This window comes from Pseudoliparis swirei, chromosome 24 (genome assembly GCF_029220125.1).
Source record: "Pseudoliparis swirei isolate HS2019 ecotype Mariana Trench chromosome 24, NWPU_hadal_v1, whole genome shotgun sequence".
NCBI lineage: Eukaryota > Metazoa > Chordata > Actinopteri > Perciformes > Liparidae > Pseudoliparis > Pseudoliparis swirei.
In genome coordinates, this window is record NC_079411.1 from 15336272 (window position 1) to 15354966 (window position 18695).

An 18695-nucleotide genomic window follows, 5' to 3' on the forward strand; every position below is an offset into this window, starting at 1 on the left:
CCTCCTTATCAGCTGTTGAGCGGTTGAAGAGCGCTTCCTCCAAAGCAAACTCTCCTTGAAGTTTAAATTCCAGGACCTTGATATTTTCCTTGATCTCCACATTCTCCTGTCTGGCCTGTTCACAGTCAAGCTTCAGCTGCTGGAAGCTCCTGAACTTCTCCTGCTGTTCCTCCATTTTCTGCATCAGACCGTCCCGCTCACTGTCCATCTGTTCTTTCTCCTCTTTTGCTGTTTTGAAGAGGTTCTGGAACATGCTGTGGTTTTGAGCCTTGTCCTGGAGCACCCTGACTTGTTTCTTGAGGGTGTCACATTCTTTCATGGTGGCGATTTTCTCTGAGTTAAATTGTTGAGATCTCTTGTGAACGATGTCCAGTTGTTCCCAGCCTTGGATCTCTACCTGGCTTGTGTGGATGGCCATGCTGAGGGACTTCAGCTGTGCGGCGAAGTTCTTCAGGGTGATTATCTGCTTCTCTTGAGGACTTTCCTCGGGTTCCTCAATTGCAGTCAATCCCAGTTGGACGGGTCTTGCTCCATGCTGATGTAAAGCCACTGGTTCCAGTTGTCTTCCCGTTTCCTGTTTAGGCTTGGCATTGCACCTGGCAATGCCAAGCCTGGTATCTCCAACTGGTCTTAGTTGTTCCGGTGCCCTTTGTCCTCTTAGCGGTCTGCATACTTCCAAGTTTTCTCTTGGCTGAGGTAAGTCATTGGGCTTTTCCGGTGCCATCTGTCCTTGTTGCTGGCCGAAATTTGCCTTGTTCCTGTTGACTCTTTGCTTTCCGTACTGTGTGTTCGACATAACTACTGAATATAGTGGAGTGCTATCGTAAGATAAAAAAACCAAAAATTAAGTAAATTATGCGAATTATGTGGAAGCTGTAAAGTCCTGTGAGAAAAGAGCTCCTTATATATACTTCTCAGAGCTCCACATCAAAGCCCGATGGCACATCAGTGATGTCACGGCAAAGGCACATCAGTGATGTCACATCAAAGCCGCATCAGTGATGTTATGTCATAGAGTTAAAAAAACAGAGCCTCTGAAGTCACATGTCCATGTCGCGCAGTCGTTGCCTGGAAACAAGGAACTGCAATGCATTGTGGGTAATGAAGGATTGGAGGAGAACTCTCAAGAACTTTCAAGCTGTTATAATTCAAATGTACTTTGTCAAAACTATCCCAAATGTCACCATCTTGGTGAGCCATGGCTTCAGGACTTCTGCATACTAATATGAACTTAAACTGGCAAGCAGGATTCTAATAATTGTCTTAATAATAATAGATAACAAATAATTTTCAAACCATGCTTCTACATATAGCTTTCATTAATGGCACAGTGCATTGTTTGTTTTTGAACGGAAAGTCACCGTTTCTCTTTCTTCTTTATGTTTCGATATAATGCGTGTTTTTTTCTCTTTGATCTTTGTTCTTGTGTGAAGTGTAAAATAATTTTTATATTTTTTGACATGCTGTAGCTTTGCGATCTGTTTTTGGCGGACAAACACATTTGTTCAGCTGCGTTCACACCAAAAGCGTAATGCGAATATTCGCAACACTTTAGTCGCTTGACCATTTGTGGCGTTGCGCTTCACTCGCGAGAGGGGCGGGGCTTAGAGGGGGCGGGGCTTATCTCTGTGGAAACGGTTATCATTTCCTCCATCCACCATTAATAACTAACCACGAGTTCTGCTTTAAAATTGTTGAGGTCATCACACACACGTCGGAACATCTAACGCCCTCGTGTTTGGGTTCATAACAACAACTATATATATATATATATATATATAATTAGGCTATGTTGGCTCGCATCGCCACATCTGATTCACTGTCTCTTCCAGCTCCGATTCACGAGCAAGCGCGGCAACTCAGCGCCGATTGGCTTTCGCACCTCGGCGTCGGGTGATTTTTAGAATATTCGCAGTGCACATATTAGACTACCAGAGAGCGCATATAGACTACCAGAGCACAGGTGTTTTCGCTCCATTAAAGTGGCCAGTTAATTAATTGCAGCATCGTTGGTGTGATCAGTTACAGCTGTGCTGCTGCGCGCGTTCAAGTCTCGCCCAATTGCAGCGCTCCTTTTGTTTGTGTTTGACCAGTGGTCCCCAAACGGCCCGCGGGCGAATCCCGCCTCCCCATTTGGACCGGCCCCTGAACAATACCAGAGCGTTCCGATTTATTTTTTTCACCTGGCCGCTGCGTTGAGGCGGAGAAAATGTGGAGTGGTGCTCTTAGCAATAGAACATCTTTGATGGGTCGTGGCGTCTCGGCCAATCAGCGTTCAGATGTCCACAGCGTTTGGGAAGTTAGGTTAGCTTGAATGTTAGTCCGCTACATCTGCTGCTGTCACGCTGCACACGGTGTGCGATACTAACAAAGATGTGATTCAGCATATTTTAGTATCGATACTTCATTAAAGAAGCGATCAGGCGCTCTGTTAAATGCTGCAACACTTGCAGCGAGTGGTAGCGCATCGCTCAGCCGTGATGCGCGCACACAGGTGAGCACATTCTCACTAGCACCCCCCGGCTGGCCCTCCAGCAGCCAAGGCAAACGTTATGTGGCCCTCTTAGGAAAAAGTTTGGGGACCCCTGTGTTTGACAGTCAACCAATCAGGAGCATTTCACCAGACGGCTGACCTATCAGCATTCAGCTGACGCAACATGTTAGTTCAGATAATATTCTCAAAAGTGTAATAATGAAATAATATTCGCATTGCGCAATTCGCCACCCGGTGACAATTTGCGTCCATCGTAACGACTCGCGTCTCTCAATTTACTGTTCAAACACAGTCATTAGCCAATCAGAACGCTTGTACTGTTGTTGCCATATAATAATTCATTTTTTCCATCGCAGACTTTTTTTTGCCTTAAGGCACAATCACACCAGACGCGACTATAAAAAACGCAGCCGCACCAAAAATGTGCCGGGCAAAACAGCTCTGTGCACCTGTGGAGTGGACCTGCGTGTGTAACCAACCATTGATTTGGGGTTCAATATATTTTTTTTTAAAGAAAGGAAAGAGTACGACGAACACCACCATCTATTCCATGAGTTGTGTCTCGATGGCGAGGCTTTCAGTTGCACTTCCGACCGAGCAGGAGTCAGTTTGAGTCGTGTTTAGATTTATAATTATAAAGATCTTCGTAATTAAATACCGCTAATATAATATATAATATGAGGTTCTCCTCGGGAAAACAGGAAGGAAAGCCCGACTCCTGCTTGATTCGATTGGCTGCCTTGGCGAGTGTGACATTGATGGCGGTGCTCCTCCGACCTCCAGCGCCTCGGCGCCTAAAGTTGAGAATATTTAAACTTTTAAAGCCTGAAAAGCAAGAAACCGCGCCACGTGGCATTTAAAAGCGGCGTCTGAAAGTCGCGCCGTACCATAGGAATCAATGGTTTTGCAGACTCGCGTTTTTGAGCGTCTGGTGTGGATCGAGCCTTAGGCGCTCGGGATTTGTCATAAGCGTTCGGGAAAAACAGCGCTTGGCGGCAAATTTTCTCTATGCAGGAAAAACCCTGCACCTGGTTAAATAAAGGTTTAAATAAAAAATGTAAAAGCGTTACATCTCGTGCTGCCACCAGGTGAGAACTAAATGTTAAGGACTTCCTTAGAGCGGCTGCCCGTCTTGTTGCAGCCACTCCGGTCTGCTAGCCTTGAGAGTGATACACACTGCGTAGGAACTCACAACAATGTAATGGGAGGAACGGCTCACAGCTCACAGGGCTCTCAGCTCGGCTTTAACAATAACTAATGGAGCATTAAGGTTTATAACCTGGAGGGAATTGAACCGACGGCTCGGTGACATCCGATGTTCATTCTAACCTTGGTCCCCGACTTGAACCTCCAGGGACAAAAAGGGTGAAGATGGATTAGGCCGAGCACCTCCGCTTCTATCGGCCTTGTGAAATTGCAATGGATTAACCCGTTATTCACTTTTTCCTTTCCCCCTTTTCTCCTGTCTCGTTTCCCTTAATTTTCTCTTCCATATTTATAACCTCCTTTCATCTTTAAACATGATCTAAAAGCAGTTGTGATGGCTTTGCTCTATACATATAAAATCATTCTACACACTGTAATCTGCATTAGTGTCAGATTAAAATTACTTTTTTTTCCAAGGATGCAAAGAATACATAATTCTGGGTTTCTATATCTCAGCTGCACATGGGACAGAATAAAAAGATGCGACTCTTGAGGTTGGCTGTTACTTTTACATGTATGTTCCACAGACAATAGACATTTATAATCCATGAGACAAATCCCTGTGTAGTTGCTGTGCCTGAATTGATTCAGATTTTCTCTCAGCAAGCAAACTAATAACAGATTAAAAGCATCTTGTTCCTGAGATCAGACGACAGAAGCCCTCTTTAACACGTTATGAGTGCTAAATATTCCCAAAAGTGTCAAACGGCAGCAAAATGTCAAATTAGTCCACCGAGTAATTCAGTAAATTCATTTTGAGGATCACGCTTTGATTAAACAAGTTAAGGGTCACACAAGGAAATAATAGGAGACAATTACGATGAGGGAAGGACGTCGAGCGTTCACATGGGAGGCCAGAGGGTCGTCGACTAAATTAAACTCGTTTTGACCCTCGCGGTAACGGGGTCTGCTTCCCAGGCGGTTGGTGACGCGGAGGATGTTTGGAGGAGCTCTTACACTCCCGCTTCTTTCTCTACGAGTTAACTATTTAAAAATGATAGGATTTCTCGGTAAATAGTCGGCCTTCGCTTCACATTCTGAATCCCTGTCATCACACACACATTTAAAGAAATCATGAAGATGCGAGCGGTCGACAGTTAAGTGCTAATTAGATGCGTGTTGAAGAAACTGCGGCGTAATTGTGAAACACCGACCGGGGGGGAGAAACCGAAACAAGATGCGCATCTCCTCCCTCAGCTGTCGGCTCTTTTTAAAGCGTATCCTAGACACGGCGCCGTATGTCCTGAGGCCGGTGTTGAATTAGACAATTTACTAAAGCAATATGTAAATTAGGATTTACTAATATACCATAACTTCATACATGTTGTTATAGAATGTGTGTTATTGTTTAATAATTTACAATATTGTTTGGTAATGTCTGTGGATGATTGTTTAATGCATTACTGTAACACACTGGTAAAGATGAATCTCTTTGTGTGCCAAGAAAACAGATCACTGGCAGTGAGGGATGCCCTTCCCCCGGCATGGAGAGAGGACCCCTGAGGAGACCCTGGAGGCAGTGGCGGTTCGTCCATAGGGGGCGCTAGTGCGCCGCCCCTCTTAAAATTTGGAGATGAAAAAAAAAGAAGAAAAATAAATAAAAAAATCCTGTCAAAAAACATTATATGCCAAATCATTTAAATAGTAAATATACCGTGTTGTGGCGCTAAATGTGTGTGGAGACCGTAGCCCCTGTCAACAACCACTTAAGTTAATGTGAAAAATATAATATCGCCATTATCACGGAGAGAAGCCCCTCCCTTTTTCGAGAGGCGCTGGTCTAACGTGTGTGTGAACATCGGCATCGATACAACATTTCCAGTCGTTTTGGCAATGACCGGCTTCACATTGGCGGATGAAACCTGCAACCCCTCCAATGGTTTTGATTTGCTGTGAGTTGAATGACGAGTTGGGACTATTTGGCAGTATTCTTTAATAAAAACTGTTTTATGATTACTCATACACTACCATGGAGCAGTCAGATCACCAGTCCAGCTGTGTGTATTAGACCTCAATATACGACGCATTTTGGAAGGTGTCTGAGTTGACACTTTCTTTGCACTACAACAGGTACTGGTCCAGACTTATTTTGCATGTATACAATGAGTGGATGCTTCTAAAGTGAAGTATGCACGAGCAGATTAGATTCTGATATTGGGTTTACTTGGGCGTCCATGGAGCTGTCTTCTGTCAAACTAGATCGACTGGAATGACGCTCACTACATGTGTATATTGTCCTAGGGTACTGTATCTGAATTACACTGCATGGTTTTAGAGCAATGTTATAAAATTCCCTCCATGAAATGTTAATGCTGGAATGGCAGCTCAACAATGTGTGTGTCTAGTTGTAGATATACAATACGTTTGGCCACATCGCACCACATCTGGCCACTTGTACTACAGCACCGAGTCACATCTTTAACATCTGGGCCTGATCTTTCGTGTGAATGAAGGCTGAGACTACATCTGGGCATGGTCTTGACTCTGCCCAGTGGTTTCTGTAAAGATCTGCGCTGAACCCCTGCTCAAATGGTTTATATTGTCCTAGGGCAGTGTGAGCACCTGATGTTGAATAGTCTGGTTTGAATAATTGTCTATCAAGAACCTTCCTCCTTCCTCATGTTGAGTCTATTTCGGGTCCCAACTCGGCCCAGAGAAATCACGGGCCACTGTCTGCAGTAGACTCCAACATATAGTGCGCGCGTGTCTGCAATTGAGCCGATTCTGCATCCGTTTCATCTGTAACATCCAGTGCTCATAACCTTTCATTGAGGTAAATTGATTTTGCACGTGTCAATGAAGTGGATCGAGACTGTCAGCAAATGTTAGTGTTTGTTGTATTTGGCATGTTGGACCTTGATAACTGAAAGAAGTTTTGGTTGTGACAATGACTCTACTCACTTAGTTTTTTGTCCTTGGGGTTACTCTGTACCTGTAAACAAATTTCACCAGCATCCATCTAGAGAATTCATCATCCGTGATCAAGAAGGTGTATTTATTTAGAATTCTAACGTGCCACTGGTTCTCTCCAATGGCAATGGTTGTCTATTGCTGAGCATGGAAGTGCACGAGCGTCAAATCAAATGTGGCTGTTCTTTGGTGACTCTGACAGATGAGAAGACGTTGGAGAACTACCAGCGCAACGAGCCACTCATTCAGCCCGGGTTCCAAATCCTGACATTTTTGTCTGCCTCTAAATTCACTTTAGGTCAAAGTCCTTTTGTGCAACCTCTAATAACCCCCCTCCCAAGTGTTCAACACATCTGCCTCAACACCTCCATGCCTCAAACTCATGTGATGAAGTGATTTGGGGTGTTGGCACGTCTGTGCTGAGGTGAAATAAGCTTTGGTTTGCAAAATTCTTTCTTTACCTCTGTTCAATCTTCTGTGTTGAGGCTTGTTCCCTTCCCAAAGAAAACAACGCCTCCGAGAGCCCCTTCCATGGGGGTGGGAGGGGGGGGTGGCCGGGTGAACTTGGATTGAAACCACCCGGGGGTGGCCAAGCCCGGGGAGGTGTTTTGGCCCCAGGAAGGGCGCCCCTTTTTACACCGATTTGTCCCGGAGTCTGGCTTGGGGGGGAAAAACTGGGGAGAAAGGCTTTTGGAGGAAAAAAGGGACAATGAGTACCCTTTTTCCAGCTTTCCCCGCTCCTGGGGTTTATTTTAAAACCGTACTTATTTTTAAATCAAATTTAACAAACTTTTTCCCTTCCGTGACTCAACAACAGGGGGAATTTAGTTTTTTCCAAGACCCCCCCCTTCCAAATTGGGCACCTTTTTCCCGGCTCTCCAGGTGGGACAGCGGGGCAACCCGCCGGCAAGGTTAAAGGGATCACCCCCAGGGCCTTTAAAAAAACCCCGGGAAAACTTTTCTTTCCCCCACCCTCTTTCAACCTCCCGGGCAGGGGATTTTTAGGTGTGGGGGTTGGGCTTTGGGGTTTTTCCCAAAAGTCAACACCATCTGGCCTCAACGACTACCGACCGGTCGCCCTCACCTCCCATGTGATGAAGGTGCTGGAGAGGCTGGTCTTGGCCCACCTCCGGCCGCAGGTGAAATCATCGCTGGACCCTCTGCAATTTGCTTACCAGCCTCATGTGGGAGTGGACGACGCCATCGGTGGTCAGTGATGTTGGAGCCCCACAGGGAACTGTTCTGTCTCCCTTCCTCTTCACCCTGTACACTAGTGACTTCCAGTACAACACGGAGTCATGCCATCTGCAGAAGTACTCTGATGACTCTGCAGTGGTCGGGTGTATTAGGGATGGACGGGAGGAGGAGTACAGGGCAGTGGTGAGTGACTTTGTAAAGTGGACTGATGAGAACCACCTGCGGATGAACGTGGCCAAGACCAGAGAGATGGTGGTGGACTTCAGGAGGAAGGCGACAGCTCCTACACCTCTGAGTGTCCTGGGAGTGGACGTGGACATGGTGGAGGAGTACAAGTACCTGGGCGTCTCCATCGACAGCCGACTGAACTGGAAGGCCAACATCAACGCTGTGTACAAGAAGGGGATGAGTCGACTCTTTTTCCTGAGGAAGCTTCAATCCTTCAACGTGTGCAGCAAGATGCTGGAGTTATTCTACCAGTCGGTTGTGGCCAGTGTGCTGCACTTTGCCATTGTCTGCTGGGGGAGCAGCATCGAGCAGTGACACCAGCCGTCTCAACAAACTGGTTAGGAAGGCTGGCTCCATCATCGGCTGCCAGCTGGAGCACCTGGAACAGGTGGTGGAGAGGAGGACGTTGAAGAAACTTGTGTCCATATTGGACAACCCGGACCACCCTCTCCACCACCTCCTACAGGGACAGAGGAGTACTTTCTCCAGACGTCTCCTCACGCTCCGCTGCCACAAGGACAGATACAGGAGAACATTCCTGCCGACGGCTATGAGGCTCTACAACAGATCACCTCTTGCCAGATCGCAATAACTGCAATAATAATAACTTCATATCCACACTATGTTGATCTGCACTTCACACATTTCATTCGTTTGCACTACACACATACACACATTTCATTTGCACTGCACACATATACACACTCTGCATTTTGCACACTGTCTATATTTAATATTTTTGAATTTGATTTGATTTGTCATTGATGTTGTGTGTTGTGTATGCATGTGTGTTGTATATGTACATATATTTTGTTTTGTATACTTCTATATCTTTCATCCCTGTTTTTTATATTTGTGTTTTGTTTTTGTTTTTATTCTTGTGTGTTTGGTTTATTGGTGCTGCTACTTGTAATCACAAATTTCCCCTTGGGGATTAATAAAGTATATATCTATCTATCTTTATAAAAAGTCAGTTGTTTATTTTCTCCTCCGCTATTATTTCTGGTTGCTGGTGAAATGCATTCTGGGTTATCTGCTGGCCAGAGTGCGCACAAGTCTCCTCTGATGCAGCCTCCGGAAAGTGGGAGGATCAAGTCACATCCGGGCATTTTGCCGTGCTTTGCGAGAAGCGGACTTTGAATGTGAACATGTACTCGGGCTGAGACTGATGACGTTTCACGAGTCACAGTATACGGGTAGAGGAACGTACGCACAAGTACGCTGATTGAGAAACGCCGGATATCTCCTCTGGGGCCGGGACGCCCGGGAGATACAAAATGAACTTTGGGATGATGCCGAGACACTTCTTTAGGTGGAGCGAGAGACAGTTAACTGCAATTGGATTAGCCAGGAGTGGTCTGTGGATTGTGAAGCCTTAGAAGTCCTCGGCCGAGAAATTATACTCTGTATCTTAACAGTTATTAGTTATTATCAACGATTGGTAATACTTTTTACTTAATACATTTTATTATAACTTTTCGACTCCGGACATTTTCTTCGGTTCAGCACCAGGGGATTTTTGAATACTTGACACCGGACATTAGACAGGAATAAATCAAGGAAAACACACACACACACACATGGATGCAACAGGGAAAAAAACAGCTTGCACTGAATCACATGGTAATATTATTAATATGACTTGATGGAACAAACTAAACATGTCTTGCTCGGCATAAGTAGACGTAAAACAGATTCTCTGAGGAACACGCCCGCCAGAGAGCTGCCACTGGAGATACAGGACATGGTGTTTTATTGTACAGTATTTATAGAACATTCCGTGTAGGGGGTTGGTGAAGGTCATGGACTCATGAGGTGGTAGGACAGTAGGTGAGTGCAGGCGGTGGCGTGAGAGTAATCTAAATCCTAGAGAGGCCGATGGAAACGGGGAAATAATCTGGCAGCTGGAGAGAAACCGAGGTGTCAACAGGAAGCAAGTGATGATGTGATTGAAGACTGAGGTGTAGATGAGGTGGAGATGAGTTACAGGTGTGGAGATGAGGTGGAGGACATGAGTCGTGATTTATTCTTCGGTTCAATCAGAAATAAATTATTTAAATCCCCTTCAAAAATCTCCACCGAGCTCTTTTTAAATAATCCTCCTCGGGTCACACCTCCGTGTCACGGTTTCAATAAATTCATATCCAGTGTCCAGAAATACTTTTTTTAATCTGTTACATTCTCTCGTGGACAAATAATGTAAAACTCAAAAAACTGACACCCCGTACTGCTTTTAAATATAAAACAAAAGAAATGGAGGCAGATTCACAAAAATGTAAATGTTTCTTAAACTAACCCGGTTATGTCACCGTTTCTTTCTATTTATTTTAACTCGTCTTATTCTGTGTATTTTATTTGTTGCCCGTCTTGTCCAGGTCACCCACCAAAAAGAGATGTTTAATCTCAATGGGATTCACCTGGTTAAATAAAGATTTCAATTTAAAAAAATGTAAAATAATGTGCATTTATATTGATTCTACACAGTTCTCATTCATTCGTGTCTTCCGGTTTTATTCTTGTTAAATGTACGCCGGCTTACTTTGGTCCCACGATAAAGTTTTTTATCGGTATTTTCAGATTCCGTGGGAGATTCTGCTCCATATTCTGCAACAGTTGACACCCGAGGGCCCAGAGGTCGATCCAGCGTACCACCTCGCTGCCGCAGAACGGATCCGTCCAGCCTCCGGTCCACCTGCCGCTCTAATCCTCCTCTCTCTCCTCACTCGCTCTTTGAAAAATGGCTGACGACAGCGATACTGAGGCCACGTTTACACATAGCCGGGTATTTACAGAAACGAATATTTCTGCCCCTCCGTTTTCAAAAATAATGTCGTACACAAGGTCGTTTTCAAAAAAGTTTCTGTTTATATGAACCCGCATAAATACGCCCCCGGGCGCCATCATAACTATGCCAAACCTGTAGTCGGTAGTGTAACGAGAAGGATAAACACATGCAAACCAATCAAAATTCTCAAGACTCGAGACCTCCGAGGAGTATCCTCATGTCAAGGAGGAAATAACTCGGGCGCACCTAACAACGAAAATGAAGGCAGTCGACACTGGACGTAGGAGCCAGTGTTGCCAGGTCCGCGGTTTTCCCGCAGAATTGGGCTACTTTTGAAGTGTTGCCGCGGGTTGAATTTTTTGTCCGCTGGTTCGGGTAGACCTATTTTGCATGCAAATTACATGAATATCTTTAAATAAAAATCCATATTTTAAATGAAATAATTTATTTATAAACAAATCCTACCAAACTGACTCCAGATCAGCACGTACACACATGGACATTGGACACGTCCACATACACACACTTTAAAAGCAGTGTATATGGTTTGGCACGGGCATATTTTGAGTTCTGATATTGGGCTGGTTTTGTCACAGACCTGGCAACCCTGGTAGGAGCGGCCAAACTAAATGTAAACATAGGACGCTCACATGACGTGAAGCATTTTTAGTCGCATACTGTGACGTTTGACAACCTAAAACTCCGTTTGACCTAGTTCACACGCAAACACAAAAACAGAGTTTTCAGAAATCTCCACTTTGGCCGGAGTTTTTAGAAATTATCGTTTTCCGTGATAAAACCTCCGTTTTTGTATAAATGAAAGGCCAAAACGCATGAAAATATATGCATCTTTCCATCGTGTAAACGGGGCCTGAATCTCACGATTTTCTCCTCACTCAGTTGACTGCGGTCAAGCCAGCCGCCACTTCGGAAAACACAGTCAAGCCAGCCCGCACGATTTTTTTCAGTACACGTATATACCAGACATTACGGTACGAGCGTGTGAAAGCTGTCTTCAAAATAAGAGCGAACTTCCGGTGAACGTGATATAGATAGATAGATAGATAGATAGATATATACTTTATTAATCCCCAAGGGGAAATTTGTCGAGCCAGTAGCAGCAACACACAAGAATAAAAATAAAAATAAAAAACACAAATATAAGAAGGGTTAGGGTGATCTGGCAAGAGGTGAACTGTTGTAGAGCCTCATAGCCGTCGGCAGGAATGTTCTCCTGTATCTGTCCTTGTGGCAGCGGAGCGTGAGGAGACGTCTGGAGAAAGTACTCCTCTGTCCCTGTAGGAGGTGGTGGAGAGGGTGGTCCGGGTTGTCCAATATGGACACCAGTTTCTTCAACGACCTCCTCTCCACCACCTGTTCCAGGTGCTCCAGCTGGCAGCCGATGATGGAGCCAGCCTTCCTAACCAGTTTGTTAAGACGGCTGGTGTCACCGGCTCCGATGCTGCTCCCCCAGCAGACAATGGCAAAGTGCAGCACACTGGCCACAACCGACTGGTAGAATAACTCCAGCATCTTGCTGCACACGTTGAAGGATCGAAGCTTTCTCAGGAAAAAGAGTCGACTCATCCCCTTCTTGTACACGAAACACGCCTTTAAATACAGATATAGTGATAGATTAAACTAAATGAAGAGATGAAAAATCATGAATGGTATTAATGATGAACACATTAAATGAAATAAAGTAATTATTCCAATATTGGGATATTCTGATTTAGAATTTCAAAATAAAAGCTAAAGACTTTCACTTCTGATTCATGGTAGAGTACCTCAATGTGTCATCCAGAGATGATCAAGACATTCTGACGTTTGATTTCTAAATGAAAGCACTTCATAAAGAAAATAATAGTAATATATTTCCAATATTTGATATTTCTTTGAAGCAAATCTGTAAGTTTCTTGATAAAAATTACACTGCGGTCTTGTTAATGGTGACCTCTGCTAGGCCCATGATTATTCTCATGAGATATTACTGTGTAGATTTTGAATGAATTCAATTTAAAGTTAGCGAGAAATAAATATAAATCTGTAAGTTTCTTGATAAAAATTACACTGCGGTCTTGTTAATGGTGACCTCTGCTAGGCCCATGATTATTCTCATGAGATATTACTGTGTAGATTTTGAATGAATTCAATTTAAAGTTAGCGAGAAATAAATATTAATATTATGGCAATATTTGGATTTTATTTTAAGCAAATCTGAAACTTTCTTGAAAAAAGGTACAATGCAGTCTTGTTAAGGGTGACCTCTGCTAGGTCCATGATTATTCTCATGAGATATTACTGTGGAGATTTTGAATAAATTCACTTTAAAGTTAGCGAGAAATAAATATGATTAATATTATTGCAATATTTGGATTTTATTTAAAGCAAATCTGAAACTTTCTTCAAAAAAGGTACACTGCAGTCTTGTTATTGGTGACCTCAGCTAGGTCCATGATTATTTTCATGAGATATTACTGTGTAGATGTTGAATAAATTCAGTTTAAACTTAGCGAGAAATCAATATGATTAATATTATGGCAACATTTGGATTTTATTTAAAGCAAATCTGAAACTTTCTTCAAAAGAGGTACACTGCAGTCTTGTTAATGGTGACCTCTGCTAGACCCATGAATATTCTCATGAGATATTACTGTGGAGATTTTGAATAAATTCACTTTAAAGTTAGCGAGAAATCAATATTATCAATATTATGACAATATTTGGATTTTATTTAAAGCAAATCTGAAACTTTCTTCAAAAGAGGTACACTGCAGTCTTGTTAAGGGTGACCTCTGCTAGGTCCATGATTATTCTCATGAGATATTACTGTGGAGATTTTGAATAAATTCACTTTAAAGTTAGCGAGAAATAAATATGATTAATATTATTGCAATATTTGGATTTTATTTAAAGCAAATCTGAAACTTTCTTCAAAAAAGGTACACTGCAGTCTTGTTATTGGTGACCTCAGCTAGGTCCATGATTATTTTCATGAGATATTACTGTGTAGATGTTGAATAAATTCAGTTTAAACTTAGCGAGAAATCAATATGATTAATATTATTACAATATTTGGATTTTATTTAAAGCAAATCTGAAACTTTCTTCAAAAAAGGTACACTGCAGTCTTGTTATTGGTGACCTCACCTAGACACATGAATATTTTCCTGAGATATTACTGTGTAGATTTTGAAGAAATTCACTTTAAAGTTAGCGAGAAATCAATATGATTAATATTATTGCAATATTTGGATTTTATTTAATGTAAATCTGAAACTTTCTTCAAAAAAGGTACACTGCAGTCCTGTTATTGGTGACCTCAGCTAGGTCCATGAATATGTTCATGAGATATTACTGTGTAGATTTTGAATAAATTCACTTTAAAGTTAGCGAGAAATAAATATGATTAATATTATTGCAATATTTGGATTTTATTTAAAGCAAATCTGAAACTTTCTTCAAAAAAGGTACACTGCAGTCTTGTTATTGGTGACCTCACCTAGACCCATGAATATTTTCCTGAGATATTACTGTGTAGATTTTGAAGAAATTCACTTTAAAGTTAGCGAGAAATCAATATGATTAATATTATTGCAATATTTGGATTTTATTTAATGTAAATCTGAAACTTTCTTCAAAAAAGGTACACTGCAGTCCTGTTATTGGTGACCTCAGCTAGGTCCATGAATATTTTCATGAGATATTACTGTGTAGATTTTGAAGAAATTCACTTTAAAGTTAGCGAGAAATAAATATGATTAATATTATTGCAATATTTGGATTTTATTTAAAGCAAATCTGAAACTTTCTTCAAAAAAGGTACACTGCAGTCTTGTTATTGGTGACCTCAGCTAGGTCCATGATTATTTTCATGAGATATTACTGTGTAGATTTTGAATAAATTCAGTTTAAACTTAGCGAGAAATAAATATGATTAATATTATTGCAATATTTGGATTTTATTTAAAGCAAATCTGAAACTTTCTTCAAAAAAGGTACACTGCAGTCTTGTTATTGGTGACCTCACCTAGACCCATGAATATTTTCCTGAGATATTACTGTGTAGATTTTGAAGAAATTCACTTTAAAGTTAGCGAGAAATCAATATGATTAATATTATTGCAATATTTGGATTTTATTTAATGTAAATCTGAAACTTTCTTCAAATACGGTACACTGCAGTCCTGTTATTGGTGACCTCAGCTAGGTCCATGAATATTTTCATGAGATATTACTGTGTAGATTTTGAAGAAATTCACTTTAAAGTTAGCGAGAAATAAATATGATTAATATTATTGCAATATTTGGATTTTATTTAAAGCAAATCTGAAACTTTCTTCAAAAGGTACACTGCAGTCTTGTTATTGGTGACCTCAGCTAGGTCCATGATTATTTTCATGAGATATTACTGTGTAGATTTTGAATAAATTCAGTTTAAACTTAGCGAGAAATAAATATGATTAATATTATTGCAATATTTGGATTTTATTTAAAGCAAATCTGAAACTTTCTTCAAAAAAGGTACACTGCAGTCTTGTTATTGGTGACCTCAGCTAGGTCCATGATTATTTTCATGAGATATTACTGTGTAGACTTTGAATAAATTCAGTTTAAACTTAGCGAGAAATCAATATGATTAATATTATTGCAATATTTGGATTTTATTTAAAGCAATTCTGAAACTTTCTTCAAACGGGGTACACTGCAGTCTTGTTATTGGTGACCTCAGCTAGGTCCATGATTATTTTCATGAGATATTACTGTGTAGATTTTGAATAAATTCAGTTTAAACTTAGCGAGAAATCAATATGATTAATATTATTGCAATATTTGGATTTTATTTAAAGCAAATCTGAAACTTTCTTCAAAAAAGGTACACTGCAGTCTTGTTAATGGTGACCTCTGCTAGACCCATGAATATTTTCATGAGATATTACTGTGTAGATTTTGAATAAATTCACTTTAAAGTTAGCGAGAAATAAATATGATTAATATTATTGCAATATTTGGATTTTATTTAAAGTAAATCTGAAACTTTCTTCATAAAAGGTACACTGCAGTCTTGTTAATGGTGACCTCTGCTAGACCCATGAATATTTTCATGAGATATTACTGTGTGGATTTTGAATAAATTCACTTTAAACTTAGCGAATAGAAATCATTAATATTATTGCAATATTTGGATTTTATTTAAAGCAAATCTGAAACTTTCTTCAAAAAAGGTACACTGCAGTCTTGTTATTGGTGACCTCAGCTAGGTCCATGATTATTTTCATGAGATATTACTGTGTAGATTTTGAATAAATTCAGTTTAAACTTAGCGAGAAATCAATATGATTAATATTATTGCAATATTTGGATTTTATTTAAAGCAAATCTGAAACTTTCTTCAAAAAAGGTACACTGCAGTCTTGTTATTGGTGACCTCACCTAGACCCATGAATATTTTCCTGAGATATTACTGTGTAGATTTTGAAGAAATTCACTTTAAACTTAGCGAGAAATAAATATTATCAATATTATGGCAATATTTGGATTTTATTTAAAGCAAATCTGAAACTTTCTTGAAAAAAGGTACACTGCAGTCTTGTTAAGGGTGGCCTCTGCTAGGTCCATGATTATTCACATGAGATATTACTGTGTAGATTTTGAATGAATTCAATTCAAATTTAGCGAGAAACAAATATTATTAATATTATGGCAATATTTGGATTTTATTTTAAGCAAATCTGAAACTTTCTTGAAAAAAGGTACACTGCAGTCTTGTTAAGGGTGACCTCTGCTAGGTCCATGATTATTCTCATGAGATATTACTGTGGGAAATTTGAATGAATTCAATTTAAAGTTGGCGAGAAATAAATATTATTAATATTATGGCAATATATGAATTTTATTTTAAGCAAATCTGAAATATCAGCTAAATAACAGGACCTCAAGTGGGAGCTGAACATCAGCTCCATCACTAAAAAGGCATGGCAGGGGACGTTCTTCCTGACGTAGCTGAATTGAACCTGCCAAAGACCATGATGGTGCACTTCTACACTGCCATCATCGAGTCCATCCTCTGCTCCTCCATCACCGTCTGGTACGCTGCAGCCACTGCTAAGGACAGAGCCAGACTGCAGCAGATCATCTGCTCCGCTGAGAGAGTGATTGGCTGCAATCTGCCATCCCTCCAGGACTTGTCTGCTTCCAGGACCCTGAAGCGAGCAAGGAAGATTGTAGCTGACTCCTCTCACCCGGGTCCCCCACTGACTTACATCCCCAGGACAATTTCCTTCCAGCCTAATTATTCACTTAAATACACTGCATACACTTAGGAAAACTTGCAAGAATTAGAAAAAACTCTTCCTTAGACTTTTTGTTGCTAACTATGTTATTATTTTTTGTGAATGCTGGTAAAGTTATTGCCATATGACTACTTACTTCATGAGTAGATTTGGTTAATTATAACTGAATTGTTTCTGTGTTGAAATATTGTTGCATATGCTGTTGTTGTTTTTTTACTTAATGTCTCAATCACTTTGTTTGGAACTTGTTTTGAGTAAAAATTGGGTACCATAAATGGGGTAGTACTATATATTGCCAGCCTACATGGTTGGGCCCCATTTGGGAGTGGCTACAACCTGGGAAAGAAAGCTAAGCTCTGACATGTTTAGAAAAAAGAAAAGCTAAAATCCTGCCCAAACTCACAACAGGGTCTCAGATTTGCTAAATCACACACCCTCTTCAAGTCCTGGATTTCAGACAGCCAATTAACTCTTGTGGGTGTTTTGGAAGAAATGTCATCAACATCATTGTAGGCCCTGTCTTGAATGTCTGCGTTCAATTTAGAATTTCCAGGAATAATATTTAGGACATTATGGCCATTTTTGCACTTGTCAATAAATCTGCAAATACAAGAGAACAAGGCCCAATTTTACCCTTTGGACCTTTTTTTGGGGCCCTTAACTCAGACTTATCGGTTCTAAACCTTAGGGTATTCAGATGCCCTTCTTTGAATTTGAAAAGGATCCACATCTCGAAGTAGATTGGAAGTATGACAAATTAACTAAAAGACTTATGTTGAATATAAAGCAGTAAGGTTATATTCTAGAGAGAATTTGAAGGTCGAAGGTCAGTCTGCAGAGTAGTGTTTGTGTGTGTTAATAATATTTATTTTTCGCTAACTTTAAATTGAATTTCTTCAAAATCTACACAGTAATATCTCATGAGAATAATCATGGACCTAGCAGAGGTCACCCTTAACAAGACTGCAGTGTACCTCTTTTGAAGAAAGTTTCAGATTTGCTTTAAATAAAATCCAAATATTGTCATAATATTGATAATATTGATTTCTCGCTAACTTTAAAGTGAATTTATTCAAAATCTCCACAGTAATATCTCATGAGAATATTCATGGGTCTAGCAGAGGTCACCATTAACAAGACTGCAGTGTACCTCTTTTGAAGAAAGTTTCAGATTTGCTTTAAATAAAATCCAAATGTTGCCATAATATTAATAATATTTATTTCTCGCTAACTTTAAAGTGAATTTATTCAAAATCCCCACAGTAATATCTCATGAGAATAATCATGGACCTAGCAGAGGTCACCCTTAACAAGACTGCAGTGTACCTCTTTTGAAGAAAGTTTCAGATTTGCTTTAAATAAAATCCAAATATTGCAATAATATTAATCATATTTATTTCTCGCTAACTTTAAAGTGAATTTATTCAAAATCTACACAGTAATATCTCATGAGAATAATCATGGACCTAGCAGAGGTCACCCTTAACAAGACTGCAGTGTACCTTTTTTGAAGAAAGTTTCAGATTTGTTTTAAATAAAATCCAAATATTGTCATAATATTGATAATATTTATTTCTCGCTA